Genomic DNA, 17,720 nt, shown 5'->3' with positions numbered 1-17,720 from the left:
TCAAGACCAGCCTGGGCAACATAGAGAAACCCCATATGTAGAGAACCCATCTCTACAAAAAATAAAAATAAATAAATAAATTTATAATGTGCAGAAAGGGAGCAATACTAAGCATAGGTGTAGGCATACAAATATTACATCCTTTTATTATTTTTATCTATTATGTATTTTTGTTATTTTGTTACTTATATTTTTGTTATTGTTATTTTGTTATTATGTATTTTATTAAAAATACAACCTCATACATTCCAGCTCCCACTCGGGTCTCGACACAAATTTCCGTTAAGAAAAAGGCTGATGAAAAAGTGATTAAAACAGGCCAGGCACGATGGTTTATGCCTGTAACTTTGGAAGGCCGAGGCAAGTGGGTCACCTGAGGTCAGGAGTTCAAGACCAGCCTGGTCAACATGACGAAATCCTGTCTCTACCAAAAATTAGGCAGGCATGGTGGCGCATGCCTGTAATCCCAGCTACTCGGAGGCTGAGACATGAAAATCACTTGAACCCGGGAGGCAAAGCTTGCAGTGAGCCGAGATTATGCCACTGCACTCCAACCTGGGCGACAGAGTGAGAATTAAATGCTTGGAAAAAACTTCTAAGATACTCTTGACCTCTATTTCCTTCCCCAGCCATCAACTCTGAACCAAGAAACCACCCCAGGCGGGGCTGCCGGCTCTCGGTCAGGTTGCTGCAGACACCTGGGCAGGTTGTGCAAGGCAGTGGCCTCGGGTCCTCACGTCTTGTTAGTGCGCCCATCCCTCCAGCTCGGCCGCCTCTATTTTCTTCTGCTGTCGGTAATAAGGACACTCATATTCTCAGCCATAGGCCTCACCATGCCCCTTCCATTTCTGTTTGCTTGCTGCTGGCACCTGCCTGGGTCTCTTGCATCCCTTGTGTGGCTCTGTCTCAGGGCCTGGGGTCTTTCCTGCCTCAGCAGATGCCTGGTTCTTCCAGCTTGTTTTCAAAGTTTTCTAAACACCGAGGACCCCTAGTTGCTGTCTTCATTGCTTTCCTGGATCCTGACCACAGTGACCCTCAAGAACCTGCATGTGCCCCACCTCCAGCTGCTCTGTTGGCTCCTGACCCCGCTCCTATCTTTAAAAGCAGCCCCGCTGAGCTCCCTGGGGCTCAAGCCCATGCCTATGTGTTTGGCATCATTTCGCTCACATCCAGATCCCGGCTTTCCTGGCCCTGGGTTCCCCTTCTCCCTGACTTTATGATCTCCCTCAGTCTTGGAGGGACAGGAGAGAGGAAAGGAGAGTTGTGTTTCTGGTTCACAGAGAAAAGCTTTAGATTTGGAATTAGGACACTTAGAACCCAGCTGCAGCTTTGCCACCGATTCTAGGTGACAAGTTTTCCTCTTTGGACTTCAGTTTCCTCCCACAGAAAATGAAGAGATGGAGTGGCTGGTCACTAAGATCCTTTCTAGTGAACAGGTGTGGTGGCTCATGCCTGTAGTCCCAGCACTTTGGGAGGCTGAGGCAGGTGGATCACTTGAGGTTAGGAGCTCAAGGTCAGCCTGGCCAACAAGGTGAAACCCCGTCTCTACTAAAACCTTAAAAATTAGCTGGGTGTGGTGGCAGGAGCCTGTAATCCCAGATACTTGGGAGGCTGAGGCACGAGAATATCTTGAACCCGGGAGGCGGAGGTTGCAGTGAGCAGAGATGGCACCACTACAGTCCAGTCTGGGCAACAGAGTGAGACTCCGTCTCAAAAACAACAACAGGCCAGGCGTGGTTGCTCACCCCTGTAATCCTAGCACTTTGGGAGGCCGAGGTGGGTGGATTGCCTGAGCTCAGGAATTCAAGAGCAGCCTGGGCAACATGGTGAAACCCCATCTCTACTAAAATACAAAACATTAGCCAGGCATGGTGGCGTGCGCCTGTAGCCCCAGCTACTGGGGAGGTTGAGACAGGAGAATCTCTTGAACCGGAGAGGCAGAGGTTTCAGTGAGCCGAGATCGCACCATTGCACTCCAGGCTGGGCGACATCTCAAAAACAGCAACAACAATGACAACACATATCCTTTCCAGTGAATGGTTAAGAGCATTTGGTGTAGTTAGACCCAGGGTCAAATCCCTTCTGTACCCTCACTGTGGATCTCTCTGAGCCTCTGTAACACCAACTTCCTGGGTTTTTATGAGGATGAAATGCAAGACTGAATACAAACTGCTTATTACCATACCCAGCACATGGCGAACACTCAGTAAGTGTTAGCTGCTATCATCGTCATCATCGTTGTCATCATTATTTTGTACCACTCTGTCATTGAGCTAATCCTAGAAGGTCTTTCCAGGTTGGCCTTTCATTTTGTTTTATATATTAAACTTTTTTTTAAAAGGTATGTACATATGTATGTATTGAGATGGAGTCTCGCTCTGTCGCCCAGGCTGGGATGCAATGGCGCGATCTCAGCTCACTGCAACTTCTGCCTCCCAGGTATATACTGAACTTTTTAAAGTAGGGTCTCAGTCTTTATTCTGCCTCATCGCACTTGCTGAATAAGACCCACTCTCAGCAGTGGCCAGCAATGGCTGGAGAAAGGAACAGCCCACACAGAGTCTGGGAATTACTGTTTTAGACTCATGCTTCTTTTAACAAGAAAACACTCCATCAAGAAGGAGCTGAGTCAGCCTGACAGCTGAATCCACAACATAGCCAATCAGGGGCTGGCACTCTCAGAGATGCCCAAGTCCATCCATCATCAGGGTCCAGACATCCTTGCTGGGCATTGGGAAGCAGGGTTGGGTGCAGGGTGGGGCAGGGCTGGTTCTGGTTGGCAGAGATGCAGTCGAGAGACTAGAAAGACAGCAGCCAAGGCTGAAGCCAGCACTGAGAGGCGGTAGGCCCCATCCAAGTTCCTGAGGGCCCCTAGAGGGGTGCAGACTAGAGACATGGCCAGCCAGATTTATGTAGCATGACTGCATGACACCTGAGCCCAACCCTTCCCAAGCTTCCTCCACCACCCGCCTGCCCTCCACTCTGGGCCACCTCCCAGACAGAGTAGGAAGCCCGGTCCAGGGTTGGGGTATGCCCTGGGGATGACCTTCCCCTCCACCTCCTGCTGGTTGGCAGGTTCTGCAGATGTCTGGTCATTAAGCAAAAATGCCAGGAAAGAGAAGAGTCGCTCTGGCTCTGCCAGCAACAATGGGGGACTTCATTGCCTAGCTTACATCCAGTGACAATGGACACTTCTTTCCTTTTTGCTGGGCTGTCTCTTTACCTGGCTGGGGCTTGGAGATGAACAGTTCCCCCACACTAAGCCGGCAGTCTTTCTTTCCTAGAAAGCAGGCCCTAATCAGACCTCCGGCCTCCGTGAGGATCAGTAAGCATACACCTGTCCACTTGGGGCTCAACGCTGTCTAATTCCAGCATCCAGCCATTCATTCCAAAAATATTAGTTGGCGCCCACTATGTGCCAAGTACTCCATGGGAGTTGGAGATGACTCAGATCCAGGGCTGGACCTATCAAGAGTTAACCTACCCCCGAGGACAAAAATCATGCAGAGCACTTAATTCTCTTTTGGGGACAGAAGGCCCATTCCACTAGACTGTGCCCAGGTGGGAAGCAGGAACCAAATCTGTTACGTTCATTATTCTCTACTCAGCCCTTAGCACCATGCCTAGAAGACAGAAGGTAATCTGCAGTATTTCTGGAAGCAATACTTCTTCCAAAAGGGATTGTGGATGGATGACCCCTGAGTAGCCCACGCCAAGCAGCCAATCCTGACAGTGGCTACTACTCCATGGCATTCCATCCGTGCACACATGTGTCAATCCACCGTCTACCATTCCACCCAGGAGGCTCCATAGGGATGCCCAGCCAATCCTGAGGAAACACTTTATAACAGCGACCCCTAGAGGCTGGCATTATCATCACACCCCGTCACAGGAGAGGAAATGGAAGACAGTTTCAGGGACTAGCTAATGAGCACACCCGGGTTCCAAAGGCTGCCTCTTTCCCTTACACCATCAGTACACAGGACACTGTCACAGAGTTTGGGGTGATGGTGTGCAGGCTGGAGAAGGAAAAGGAAGGGCAGGAGGAGCAGGCATTACCAGTGTTGGGCTCTGCAGCAGGAGGCCGTGTTTCTAGTGCAGACTAAGGATCCAGATGCACCTTTGCTGGGTGTGTTGCTGGGAGAGGATGCGTGGTAAAGCCCTCCTAGCCCCCTAACCCCTACGCTTTTACAGAACAAATATTCAGCAGTTCTTTTTTACCAACTCGAATGACATTTTTTATAAATACTTTTTTTTTTTTTTTTTTTCAAGAGATGGAGTCTCACTATGTTGCCCAAACTGGTCTCAAACTTCTGGGTTCAAGCGACCCTCTCACCTCAGCCTGATGAGTACTTGGGATTACAGAATTACAGGCACACATCATGGTGAGGGGGAGGGGGGGCTGGCTTTCGGCAATTCTGATTGGCTGGACTCAGGGTTACCAGGTGGGACCAGGCCCAGGCCTGGAACCAAGGTTTCTGCACAACAGGCCTGGAAGGGATCTGGCTGTTCAATAATGGAACTTCCCTCTTCCCCAGGTGCCCGCCCCTTTTACGGTGATCTGCATATCTTTAGCTAATAATTAACTTGTCACAAACGCCATCAATACCCCATCAAGGGAGTGATAGAGGCAGAGGGAGGGAGTAGGGGAAAGGGTCCCAGCCCAGCCCAGCACCCCAGCCGGCCACAGCCCCACACTCATCTGGCCCATAATAAATACGATGAAAGGCACTCCTGATAAATGCCCGTGTCAGGGAGAGATTTTACCTTCACTCAGAAACAATGTAATATCTCGGCTATTACCCAAAATAATTTATCAATGTGTAATAGCTTTGTGCAGGCCTCAGATAGGAGGGGAGCTGCGCTATCAGAGATGGATGTAGCCTACCTTCGGCTTTTAATTTTTAATGTTCGCAGCCAGCTTTGCATTAAAGGCCAGGTGTCATATAAAGACTTAATGTAAGAGGGGAGTTCATGAATTCTAATCAAGGGAGGAGTGCTCCCTGGCTGGCTGCTGTCACCTCCCGGCTGCTCTTATTGATCTTTTGTTTTCTCCCCTCCTGGTTCTTCTTGCTCTTCCTTCTCCTTTCTACCTCCTCCACCTCACCCCTCCCCTCCCTGCCCAGGCCTTCCTGCCCCATCCCACCCTGGGTTTTCCTATTCCCAAGATGCATTTGTTTTTTCCCACTGTAAGAGGGAGGGTCTCTGGCTGGGCAAGGGCAGCGAATGCAAAGGTTCCAGAACAGCTGGACGAGACACCCAGTTTCAAGATGGCAAGACTTTTTTTTCTTCATTCATTCATTCCATTTTTATTTATTCATTCATTCATCCAGAAAAGATTTTTGAATATTCATGAGGAGCCCAACTCTGTGCTAGACAACGGAAGAGGCAGGCAAGATGGTTTCTGCCTCTAGAGGAGTTTCTAATCTTGCTGAGAAAATATTCACTCAGGCCAGGCATGGTGGCTCATGCCTGTAATCCCAGCACTTTGGGAGGCCAAGGCAGCTGGATCACCTGAGGTCAGGAGTTTGAAACCAGCCTGCTCAACACGGTGAAACCCCATCTCTACTAAAAATACAAACATTAGCCGGGCATTGTGGCACATGCCTATAGTGCCAGCTGCTTGGGAGGCTTCGGCAGGAGAGTCACTTGAACCCGGGAGGTAGAGGTTGTAGTAAGCTGAGATCGTGCTACTGCACTCCAGCTGGGGTGACAAAGTGAGACTCTGTCTCAGAAACAAAAACAAAAAAACTCTTCCTGCAAGCACACACATGTAAAGATGACTGGAGACAGTTGCATGAGATTTAAAAGAAACCCTCAAATGTCATATTCTGAGTGAGGCTTTCCCTAATTTGTGTAGCTAAGTATATATATACACACACACACACACACACACACACATACACACACACACCCCTAGCCAGCATCCCCTGTCCCACCTGGGCTTTCTTTGCCTCCAGTGTCCTTACCACCTTCTACTACACTGTAGAAACTGCCTGTACTAAAAGACAAACAGGCACATTACAATTTTAAAGAGTTTATTGGAGCAAACAGTGATTCATAAGTCTGGCTGTGTTAGACCCCAAGTGGTTCAGGCCTCCACTGAGGGAGTGCAAGGTGAAAACTTTTTTTTTTTTTTGAGATGAAGTCTTATTTTGTCACCCAGGCTGGAGTGCAGTGACACGATCTCGGCTCACTGCAACCTCCGCCTCCCGGGTTCAAGCAATTCTCCTGCCTCAGCCTCCTGAGTAGCTGGGATTACAGGTGCGTGCCACCATGCCCAGCTAATTTTTGCATTTTAGTAGAGATGGGGTTTCACCATGTTGGTCAGGTTGCTCTCGAACTCCTGACCTCGTAATCTGCCTGCTTCGGCCTCCCAAACTGCTGGGATTACAGCAGTGAGCCATCGCGCCCGGCCAGGTGAAAACTTTTATAAGGTATTTGCAGAAGCAAGACAGAAAAGATTTGATTAACTAAAGCGGAAAATCTCAGAGATTAGTTGGTTTCAGATTGGTAAAGTCTCTAGTTAGAGGTTTGTTGGCAGTTTCTGACTGGTGAAGCTTAAGCTGTGTTTTCTTTTTATTAATGTTTAAATTTTTTTATTTTTTTTATTTTTTGTAGAGACTGGGTCTCGCTGTGTTGTCCAGGATGGACCTGAGCTGGCCTCATAAGATCCTTCTGCCTCAGCCTCCCAAAGTGCTGGGATTATTGGCATGAGCCACTATACCTAGTCTATTCACTTGTGTTTTCTTGGGCTATGGCCCTTTACTTTGAGTTGGGTTTCAGTTGCTTACTTAGGAACCCAAGGCACTTTGGAGCTATCTCAGCCTAATGGCCTCCCAATTAATTCTTTTTTTTTTTTTTTTTTTGAGATGGAGTCTTGCTCTGTCACCCAGGTTGGAGTGCAGTGGCATGATCTCAGTTCACTGCAACCTCCGTCTCCTGGGTTCAAGCAATTCTCCCAAGTAGCTGGGATTACAGGTGCCCACCACCACATGTGGCTAATTTTTGTATTTTTAGTAGAGACGGGGTTTTACCATGTTGGCTAGGCTGGTCTCAAACTCCTGACTTCAGGTGATCCACCCACCTCAGCTTCCCAAAGTGCTGAGATTACAAGCATGAGTTACCACACCTGTCCCAATTAATTCTTTTATACCTATTTATTTTGTTTATGGTCTAACTCCTCCTACACAAATATAAGTTCCTGAGGGCAGGGATTTGGATCTCTTTTGTTCACTGATATGGTCCTTGTGCATAGAACAGTGCTCTATGTAGTAGCTACTCAATAAGTTATCTATTGACTGAATTAAGCAACAAAAAGGTGGTGCTCAGAGGACAAGAGCAATGGTATTGCGGAGCATGGGACAGGAAATGAACAATTGTGCCTTCCAGCAGCAGGCTACTGTAGCTCCTCCGCCCATTGTCTGTTCCCTGCCCTAGGGAGCCCCACCCCTCTTTCAGATGCTACTGTAAGTCTCTGGGTAAACCATACTCTCTGTCTAGCCCTAGTCCAGCCTGCCCTATTCCTGCCTCTCTTTGGTAGACTGCTGGTGGCTTCCTTTTCCTGCCCCTCTGCCAGCCTGACTCAGATCAGAGGCAGGAGTGGGGAGGGAGGAGGACAGGGGATGTATGTCCACCTGGCTGTGAGCTCACCAGGGTGGGACTGGGTCTTATGCCTCCTCGGATCCCAGAGCACAGGTCCTGGCATGCGGTAGGTGCTCAGTTCTGGGCAGGCCAGTTTTTCTGTGAGTGCTGCATTCCTGCAAACCGCTTCTAATTTCAAACTCACAGAATTCAAGACAAGCTTTCCCGGAGGAATAGATATAAAGTAAGATCTGCCTCCTTTCAAAAATTTTGCACAAGTGAGACTTCATACCATTTGCATTGACCAGTTTCAGATTAGTTTGAAAATGCCGACTGTGTGAGAGGGGCCAAGTTCTCTCCCCTGCTTTTGTGGCCCTGCGCCCTCTTTCCACTGTTTCTGCCCTCAAGAATACAGGATTCCTCTCCAAAGCTCCCTTTTGTTCCTTTAAGATCCGCGGCAAAGGTCAGCCTCCTCCTTGAAGCCCTCAGAAACAGGGGGCCCCTCCCTCCTCTGTGCTCTCAAAAAATTTTGTTCCTGCCTTTGTCACAGGCAGTTGAATTGTAAACGAGCTGCTAATGGGTCCATGTCTCCATTAGATCTTGAGTCCTTGACAGCAGACACTATGTCTAAGTCATCTTTCTAATCCTATCACCTTATATATAAATGAAGGAATGAATGAGTGAATGGGGTGCCCAGGTAACTCCCATAGATCTCCTCCAAAGCTGGTGTAAGCTTCTAAGCTGGATTCATCAGAATCACCTTTGGTGCTTAAAACAAACTAACAAACCAAAATAAACAATACAGCTTCTTTTACGTCACTCCAAACCTTGCTTAGAAATATCCCCGCCCACAAGAGATTTTGAAGATCAGGCAAGTGGGAACCATAGCTCTAACCAGGGTCTGCCTTAGATGCACCTGGGGAACTTGGTAAAGGCACAGAATCCTGGGATACCATACTGAATTTTTATTTTTTTTTTCATTTTGTATATTTATTTATTTATCTGAGACAGAGTCTTGCTCTGTTGCCCAGGCTGGAGTGCGGTGGCTTGATCTTGGTTCACCGCAACCTCTGCCTCCCAGGTTTAAGCAATTCTCATGCCTCAGTCTCTGCCCGGTAGCTGGAACTACAGGCGCGCCACCACCCTTCGCTAATTTTTGTATTTTTAATAGAGACAGGGTTTCATCATGTTGCCCAGGCTGGTCTCGAACTCCCAAGTTCAGGCAATCCACCCTCCTGGGCCTCCCAAAGTGCTAGGATTTCAGACAGCCTCCCAAAGGACTAGGATTATAGGCATGAGCCACCATGACCGGCCTCCATCCGGAATTTTTAGAGCCAGATGCTCCAGGGAGAGTTTTTGTTTAACAAAGGCCGAGGTGACTGCAGGAGTCAGAGCGGTTTGGGAAATGCCCCAGGCCTGTGCACCTCAAGAGCTCCCAATCCTTGGTGAGGACACGTCCTCCATCTCCTTTCAGACAATGAGTACTTCCAGAAGTCCCCAGTAATTTCCAGAGCAGGAAGGAACTTTAGTGATGATTTTATTGGAGTTTGTCAACCTCAGTACTGTTGCCATTCTGGGTCAGATAATTATTTGTTCTGGGACGTCCTGTGTATGGTAGCATGGTTAGCAGCATCCCTGGCCTCCATCCATTGCATGCCAGTAGTAACACCTGCCCCTCTATCCTCCAGTGTGACAACCCAAAATGTCTCCAGACATTGCCAAGTGTCCTGGGGGAATATATATTGCCCCTCACTAAGAAATATTTTGGTCCTGCCTGGGGTTCAGGAAGGCTGAATTCTTTGCCCAAGGGAAGTAACAGTAAGATTTCAGGAAATAGTAAAAACTGAAGATGGAGATGATGTACAAAGATGTTCATCACAATCTTGTTTATAACAACCAAACTAGAAGCAGCCAAGTGACTAAAAATAAAAGAAAGATGTGTTAGCGCTTATGGCACCTTGTGAAATGGGATTTAGGCAGCCATGAAAATAGCAATATCAAAGATTAACTAATGACACCGAAAAATCAAAAAAGGTTATATGAAAAAAAGAGCTTACATGATGGAATGAAGAGCGTGGTCCCAACATTATTTAAATGTGAAAGCAAAAGAACATAACTTTTTGCTATTTTCACAATGGACACTTAGTTAATTTTTTTTCCTGATAAAACTTATTGTGCTAAAAAAACGAAAACAATACAGAGAAAGTGAAATTCTTCCTCCACATTCTACTTCCTAATCACAAGGCTAGAGGAAAATGTTGGGACTCCCCAGGCAGAGTAAGAATTAACAGGTTACACTGGTATTCTTCAAGCACACATTCAATATTTCTTTATTGGGAGCAGGGAGAAACTGAAACTTACTGAACAAAACCAAAAACATTATATCCTCTGCTTCAAAATAAGCAATTTATAACCAAGCACTGAAGACTTTTTTGTTTTCAATTACAAAATATTTGAAATATATGGAAGTTTATAGAAAACAATATAAACAAATTCCTATGTAACTACGTTAACTTACTGTAGGTGTTAAGTTTTTAGAAATGTTACATGCCTGTAATTCCAGCACTTTGGGAGGCTGAGACAGGAGGATTGCTTGAGCCCAGAAGTTTGAGACCAGCCTGGGCAACATGGTGAAACCCGGTCTCTACAAAAAAATTAAAAATTAGCTGGGCATGATGCCACGTGCCTGTAGTCCCAGGTACTCAGAGGCTGAGCTGGGAGGATGGCTAGATTCAATTGCAGTGAGCCATGATGGCACCACTGCACTCCAGCCTGGGCACCAGAGCTAGACCCTGTCTCAAAAAAAAATGAAAAGAAATGTTGTAACTCTACTTATTGTTTGGACGAACGGAGGCAAGATGGTGCACTTCCGGGTTCTTCTTCACCACCAGCTCTTCCCGCGCACGCGAAAATGCAGCCGGCGCCTGGGAAGGTGCAGATCAACTGGGCATGCACCAGGTGACGTCAATCCAAAGAGACCAAGATTTACCTGGTCACACCTGCAGAACGCCCCTGACACACCCGTGCCCCGCCTATTGCCCTCCCACTCCTAGAAAAGCCGCTCTCGGCCAGTGAGCCAGGTGGCCTTCCTGAGTCCTCACTCCTGTCGGGATGTCGGGACTGCAGGAAATCCGTCCCAGAGCCCCACGGGGGGGACCCTGCCGGCCTCCTTTGCCGGAGGCCGACAGACCTCTTCCCCACACCTTAGGTTACCAAAAATAAACTTGCAGTTTTGCTCCTACACTTGCCTACCCGCTGGTTTGTGCCCGCTCGGCTGGTCTTAGAAAAACAAATCACTTATATAGTCTAAGCCATATTCTCTTACATTTTTCTTGCCTACTTGCCCTGAAAGAAATCACTGCCAGGCACGGTGGCTCACACCTATAATCCCAGCAATTTGGGAGGCTGAGGTGGGCGGATCACTCAAGGTCAGGAGTTCGTGACCAGCCTGGCCAACATGGTGAAATCCGTGTCCACTAAAAATACAAAAATTAGCCAGGTGTGATGGTGGGTGCCTGTAATCTCAGCTACTCGGGAGACTAAGGCAGGAGAACCACTTGAACCCGGGAGGTGGAGGTTGCAGTGAGCTGAGATCGCGCCACTGCACTCCAGCCTGCATGACAGAGTGAGACTCTGTCTCAAAAAATAAATAAATAAATAAATAAACCACTATCTTGAAGGTGTTATCAATCATTTCCAGGCATGTTTTAATATATTTATTATATGTACATACATCCATAAATGATTTTAGTCATGCAATTAAATCACATTTATTAATTAATATTAATATAAATAGCATCAAATTATACAGTCTCTTGCAATTTACTTCTTAAATCTTGTGATTTTAAAAAATTTGTTTATGTTTTTGCATATAGATTTGATTTATTTATTTCAGTTGTGAATTATTACATTATATGACTAAATTACAGCTTATTGATCCTTTCTCCTGCTGCAGGACAGTTCTACTCTATCTCATTTTTCCACTATTTCACACAATGCCCTGGTGAGTTTCCTGCAGATCTCTCTATGAATTTGTGGGAGAGTTTGATTTCTATGGCAGCACTCCTCAAACCTTTTGATGTCAGGATTCCTTTACATTCTTTTTTTTTTTTTTTTTTTGAGACCGAGTTTCACTCTTGTTGCCCAGGCTGGAATACAATCTCAGCTAACTGCAGCCTCCGCCTCCTGGGTTCAAGCTATTCTCCTGCCTCAGCCTCTGGAGTAGCTGGGATTACAAGTGCCCTCCACCACATCTGGTTAATGTTTTGTATTTTTAGTAGAGATGGGGTTTCACCATGTTGCCCAGATTGGTCTTGAACTCCTGACTTCAGGTGATCCGCCTGCCTTGGGCTCCCAAAGTGCTGGGATTATAGGTGTGAGTCACCATGCCCGGCCTTCCCTTACATTCTTAACAGTTATTGAAGGCCACAAAGAACTTTCGTTGAAGGGAGTTGTATCTATCAACAAATACCATAGTTAACGGTTTAGAAATTACAACTGAGAATTTTTTAAATATTTATTTATTTATCTGAAAGAAAAACACACCTATTTCATGTCAATATAAATAACATATTGTTATGAAAAGTAACTTCTTTAAAATAAAAAATTTAGTAAGATCAGTGGTAGCGGTGTTGTTCTTCATTTTCACAAAGCTCTCTGTTTACTGTGCTATGTTGTTTTTGGTTGAAGTCTATGAAGAAAATTTGGCCTCACAAAGCTACGTAGTTGGAAAGGGGAGAAACAAGAGTCTCTTCAGATCATTGTGGATATTCTTTGCTAATACTCACTTGACAAGTGATGATTTCTTAAAATTGGTTGCAGTGTGACATATGAAACCATATTAGTGCCCGTTTTGTGCTCTATTACATTAAAAAGCATTGATCTATCTTGTACTTTGAAAGGATCTTTTACTTGTGATTTTTGTAACATCATCCTACATTGATCATTTGGAAAATATTAGTTCAGCCAATCCTGCAAATCTGTCAGATGCTGGCACACTTTATTACACAATATCACAAAAAATACATTCACTAACATCACCTTTTTTTAAAAAATTAATTTTTTTTAAGACAGGGTTTCACTCTGTCACCCAGACTGGAGTTCAGTGGCAGGATCTCAGTTCACTGCAACCTCCACCTCCTGGCTCAAGCGATTCTCCTGCCTCAGCTTCCCAAGTAGCTGGGACCACAGGTGTGTATCACCACACCCAGTTAATTTTTTGTATTTTTAGTAGAGATGGGTTTTGCCATTTTGCCCAGGCTGGTGTTGAACTCCTGAGCTCAAGTGATCCATCTGCCTTGGCCTCCCAAACTGCTGTGATTTCAGGCATGAGCCACCATGCTGGCCTTACCTGATAGCACCTTTGATTTTTTCAGGATCCTTTAGCTATTGAGAAGCTGTCAAGCTCACAGGGCAGCAGGTCCAAGTTTCCCACAATTTGAAAGCTCAAATTTTGTCATTGAATTGACAAGCTCTCTTCCTTTTTCAGAAAATATCTCCCAAATACCCCAATTTGAATAACCATGGTATGTCCGTTGTTCTTTCAAGAAAAAATAACATTCTATGAAAAAAGTGGCTAATTCATTTTTTTTTGAAACAGAGTCTCGTTCTGTCACCAGGCTGGAGTGCAGTGGCACGATCTTGGCTCACTGCAACCTCCATCTCCCAGGTTCAAGCACTTTCTCCTGCCTCAGCCTCCTGAGTAGCTAGGGCTACAGGTGAGCAACACCATGCCCAGCTAATTTTTGTATTTCTAGTAGAGACCAGGTTTCACCATGTTGGCCAGACTGGTCTCGAACTTTTGACCTCGTGATCCACCTGCTTCGGCCTCCCAAATTGCTGGGATTACAGGTATGAGCCAGCGCACAGGGCTATTTCATTTTTCAACACACACAGTCCCCTGTGTGCTTTCCTCTTGAGTGTTCAGCAGCAGGGGTTTACTTGCAGTTCCCATTTCGTCATGCAGAACATTCAAAATAGGTACCCAGGGTCGAGATTTTTACATTTAAAAAATTCTACTACTCCATCAAGAATATCCTTCAGTAAAACTGTTTTTGTCTTTGTTTGTTTGTTTACTGAAAAGGGCATGACAGTGACAATTGGTGCAGGTTAAGGCCACTGCCTTGTTTCATGCTAAGGCACTATCACTTGAACGTCATCAGTGCAAATGTTGTCACTGCAGAAAAGACAAATAACATCTTAGTGTTTGTTTATTTGTTTATTTATTTATTTATATGGAGAGAGACAGGGGTCTCACTATGTTGGCTAGGCTGGTCTCAAACTCCTGACCTCAAGCAATCCTCTTCCTGCCACAGCTTCCCAAAGTGCTGGGATTACAGGTGTGAGCCAGCACGCTTGGTTTCCTAGTTTTGTTCTGAAAATAGTTTTGACCTTGGAGGTCTCCTTGGAAGCATCTCAGAAATCCTCCTGGCGTTGGGGGCCACTTGTTCAGAATTGCTATTCTAGGTTAGCTAAAGAGAAGCTAAATTACTGGGTGGTGGGGTGGACACATTTTACCTTTACTAGTACCTCTCAAATTGCTCTCCAGAGTGGTTTTATCAACTTCCCTCCCACCAGCAATGTGTAAGCGTTCTCAAGTCTCCATATCCTGGTCATCACTGGGTGTTGTCCAGCTTATATTTTGCCAACTTAGTGGGTATGAAATGGTGTCTCATTGCTGTATTCATTACAGGAGAGCATGTCAAGCACATTGGGAGCAGTATTTCCAATCAGTTCTTTAACCACTCATAGTTGGAGGGTGCTTATGGCACTCACTAATAATTGAGGTAGTTCCCAAGAATATAGACATAAAATATAAAATCTCTTTCAACATAGGTTTAAAAGTTGGGTGTCTTTTTTCCCCTAGCTTTCATGTTGGCAAAACATTTCCCACTTCAATTTTCTTCTGCAATTTTCCAAATGAGAGAGTTTCTGGAAAATGCTATTCTAGGGTGTTTAATAATTTATTCCCTATAAACATTGCTAGCCCATATGTGATTTGGTTTCAAAATTGCAGTTGATTACACAGCAGATTAGAGCCTGCTGTTTTTAGGAGTGGTGATGCTGCCTATAGTAGCATGTGTGTGTTGTTGAAACCCTCAACACAGATTTGTAGATGCTGCTAAAACTGACTGTGCAGGAATCTCGGTGAGAAATGGTGTATCAGTCCCTAACATGCTAACTTTTCAGGAGACTTTCTGGAATGTGTGTGTGTGTGTGTGTGTGTGTGTGATTTTTGCTTTACCTGTTGACTCTATAAACTCACCCTCATGTGAGGAGCAAGGCTATTCTAAATAGCATGTGGAGCCAGAATTAGCAGGCACCAGGTTTCTCATTTCTCATTTATTTCAGTAATGTTTAGCTCCCCTTATAAATCTGCGTTCTCAGCATCTGTTCATCTAAACCAGAAATTGGCAAACCTTTACCGTATAACTCCAGATAGTAAATATTTTAGGTTTTGTGGGCCACATGGTTTCTGTTACAACTACTCACCTCTGCTTTTGCAGGGTGAAAGCAACCAGCCATAATAGGTAAACCAAAGGTGTGGTTGTATTTAAAGAAAGTTTTATTTGCAAAAACAAGAGAGGGGTAGGCTGGGCATGGTAGCTCATGCCTATAATCCCAGCACTTTGGAAGGCGGAGGTGGGAGGATAGCTTGAGACCAGGAGTTCAAGACTACCCTGGTCAACATAGAAAGACCCCATATCTACCCGGAAAAAAAAAAAAAAAAAGGCCAGGTGTGGCAGTGCATGCTTGTAGTCCCAGCTACTCAGGAGGCTGAGGCTGGAGGATTGCTTGAGCATACGAGTTGGAGGTTGCAGCAAGACACTGACCCCTGATCTGGACTGCTTCTTTATCTGGCTCTCTGGTGAAAGCCTTGGCTAAGCCTGCAGTGTCCATTCTTCCAGTAGTATGGTCTGTAGTTTTTACTTTCCATAACTGTGGCTGGGCGTCGTGGCTCACGTCTGTAATCCCAGCACTTTGGGAGGCTAAGGCAGGCAGATCACCTGAGGTCAGGAGTTCAAGACCAACCTGGCCAACATGGTGAAACCCTGTCTCTACCCAAAATACAAAAGCTAGCCTGGCGTGATGACCCATACCTGCAATCCTAGCTACTCGGGAGGCTGAGGCAGGAGAATTGCTTGAACCCGGAGGAAGGACGCTGCTGTGAGCTGAGATCATGCCACTGCATTCCAGCCTGCTGGGTGACAGAGCGAGACTCTGTCTCAAAAAAGTTTTTTTTAAATATATATACATATATACACATATATATATATATAAAACTGTGCATGTGCCTATGTATTGTTGAATCTTTAATGAAAAAGAAGTAAATACAAGAAGTTGAACATGAAGATGATGTAGATAACAAGATTATTATTACTGTAAATTATAAAACTATTTAGGCCCTGAGAGAACTTGAAATGCACGCCAACTAGGTCACATGATGAGGAGGATAGACAAGGCAGCTGTCCTTTTGGGGCCCTCCACTGCTCCCCAGAAAATGGAAATCAAATAAGTTCCAGGAGAAAAAGCTGATTCCAAGTCTGGGAAAAGGAAAGTCAAAGAGGAAGCCAAAACCGCTGGTTGTGCCAGACGGGAAGTTGTGCTCAAAGCATGAGGGGACACAGGGATCCACTAGGAGTTCCGTTGGCCAAATCTGGGGAATTTGAGCATCAAAATGAGTAATAATAGTAATGAATTATAACTCACTGAATAAAATATTAATCCCCAAATCCATACTGATAAAAATAAATAAGTAAATAAGTAGACAGGGGAACAGGGATAGTTCTTCCTTACAGTTGAATGCCAAGTAGTACAGATAGATGGAGTTCAAAAATCATCAATGGATGCTAAAACCGATGGGTTAAAGTTTGATGAGGAACAGGCTATTTCAGTTTTAGAATACCTTAACACAAATTATGTATTCATCACAGAGGGAAGCATAGTAACTTTACAATGCAGAAATCTGGCAGATATTACTTTCACCAAATGATTAAGGTTAATATCACAAATATTGGGTCAAACTGGCATCATGTGCCTCCTGACATGAGGCACTGAGAAGAACAATGCCAAATGCACAATCTGAATCTCATCATGGAAAAACATCAGACAAGCCCAAATTGAGGGATGTTCTACAAAATAACTGGTCTGCTCTCTTAAACAATAATGTGAAGGTCAAGAAATGCAAGGGAAAGCTGGAGAGCTGTCCCAGATCGAAGAAGACGAAAAGAAGCATGACAGCTGAATGCCCCAGGTTATCCTGGATTGGACCCTGGACTGAAGAGGAAAACTAGCTATAAAGGACACTTGCTTGAGGGGCCATTGATGAAATTTGAATATAGACTGCAGATTAAATATGTGTTTGCTTTTGTTTTTGTTTTGAGACAGAGTCTTGCTCTGTCACCCAAGCTGGAGTGCAATGGCATGATCTTGGCTTACTACAACTTCCGCCTCCTGGGTTCAAGCAATTCACTCGCCTCAGGTTCCCAAGTAGCTGGGCTTACAGGCGACCACCACCGTGCCTGGCTAAGTTTTGCATTTTTAGTAGAGACAGGGTTTCACCATGTTGTCCAGGCTGGTCTCAAACTCCTGACCTCAAGTGATCCACCTATCTTGGCCTCCCAAAGTGCTGATTATAGGCAGGAACCATGGCATCCAGCCAATAGTTAATTTTAAATGTTCTGATTTTGATAACTATACTAAGGTTATATAAGAGAATGTCCTTGTCTTGGAAAAACAGTGAAGTATTTGGGGTTAAAAGAAAGTTGGTTCTGGTAACATGAAGAAACACCTTATAAGCCAAAGTTGGGCTTCCCCGTATGTACGAATTCTAACACAAAGTTATCTGCGAAGGTGGGGCATCTTCTGGCTAATAGCCTGCCCTGAATTAGTAGGCCCACAGATTTTCTCATCTATTTATTTTCTTCCCCTGGCCCCTGATACCTCTGCTATGTCTATTTTTTTCATTTCAATATATTGTATAATCATAAAAAAATGTTACTTTTTTGGCTGGGCACGGTAACTCACACCTGTAATCCCAGCACTTTGGGAGGCCGTGGATCACTTGAGGACAGGAGTGAGACCGCCTGGACAACATGGCAAAATCCCGCCTCTACTGAAAACACAAAAATTAGCCG

Source organism: Colobus angolensis, unplaced genomic scaffold, assembly GCF_000951035.1.
Source record: "Colobus angolensis palliatus isolate OR3802 unplaced genomic scaffold, Cang.pa_1.0 Scaffold3, whole genome shotgun sequence".
Taxonomy (NCBI): Eukaryota; Metazoa; Chordata; class Mammalia; order Primates; family Cercopithecidae; genus Colobus; species Colobus angolensis.
This window is presented reverse-complemented; position numbering follows the sequence as displayed.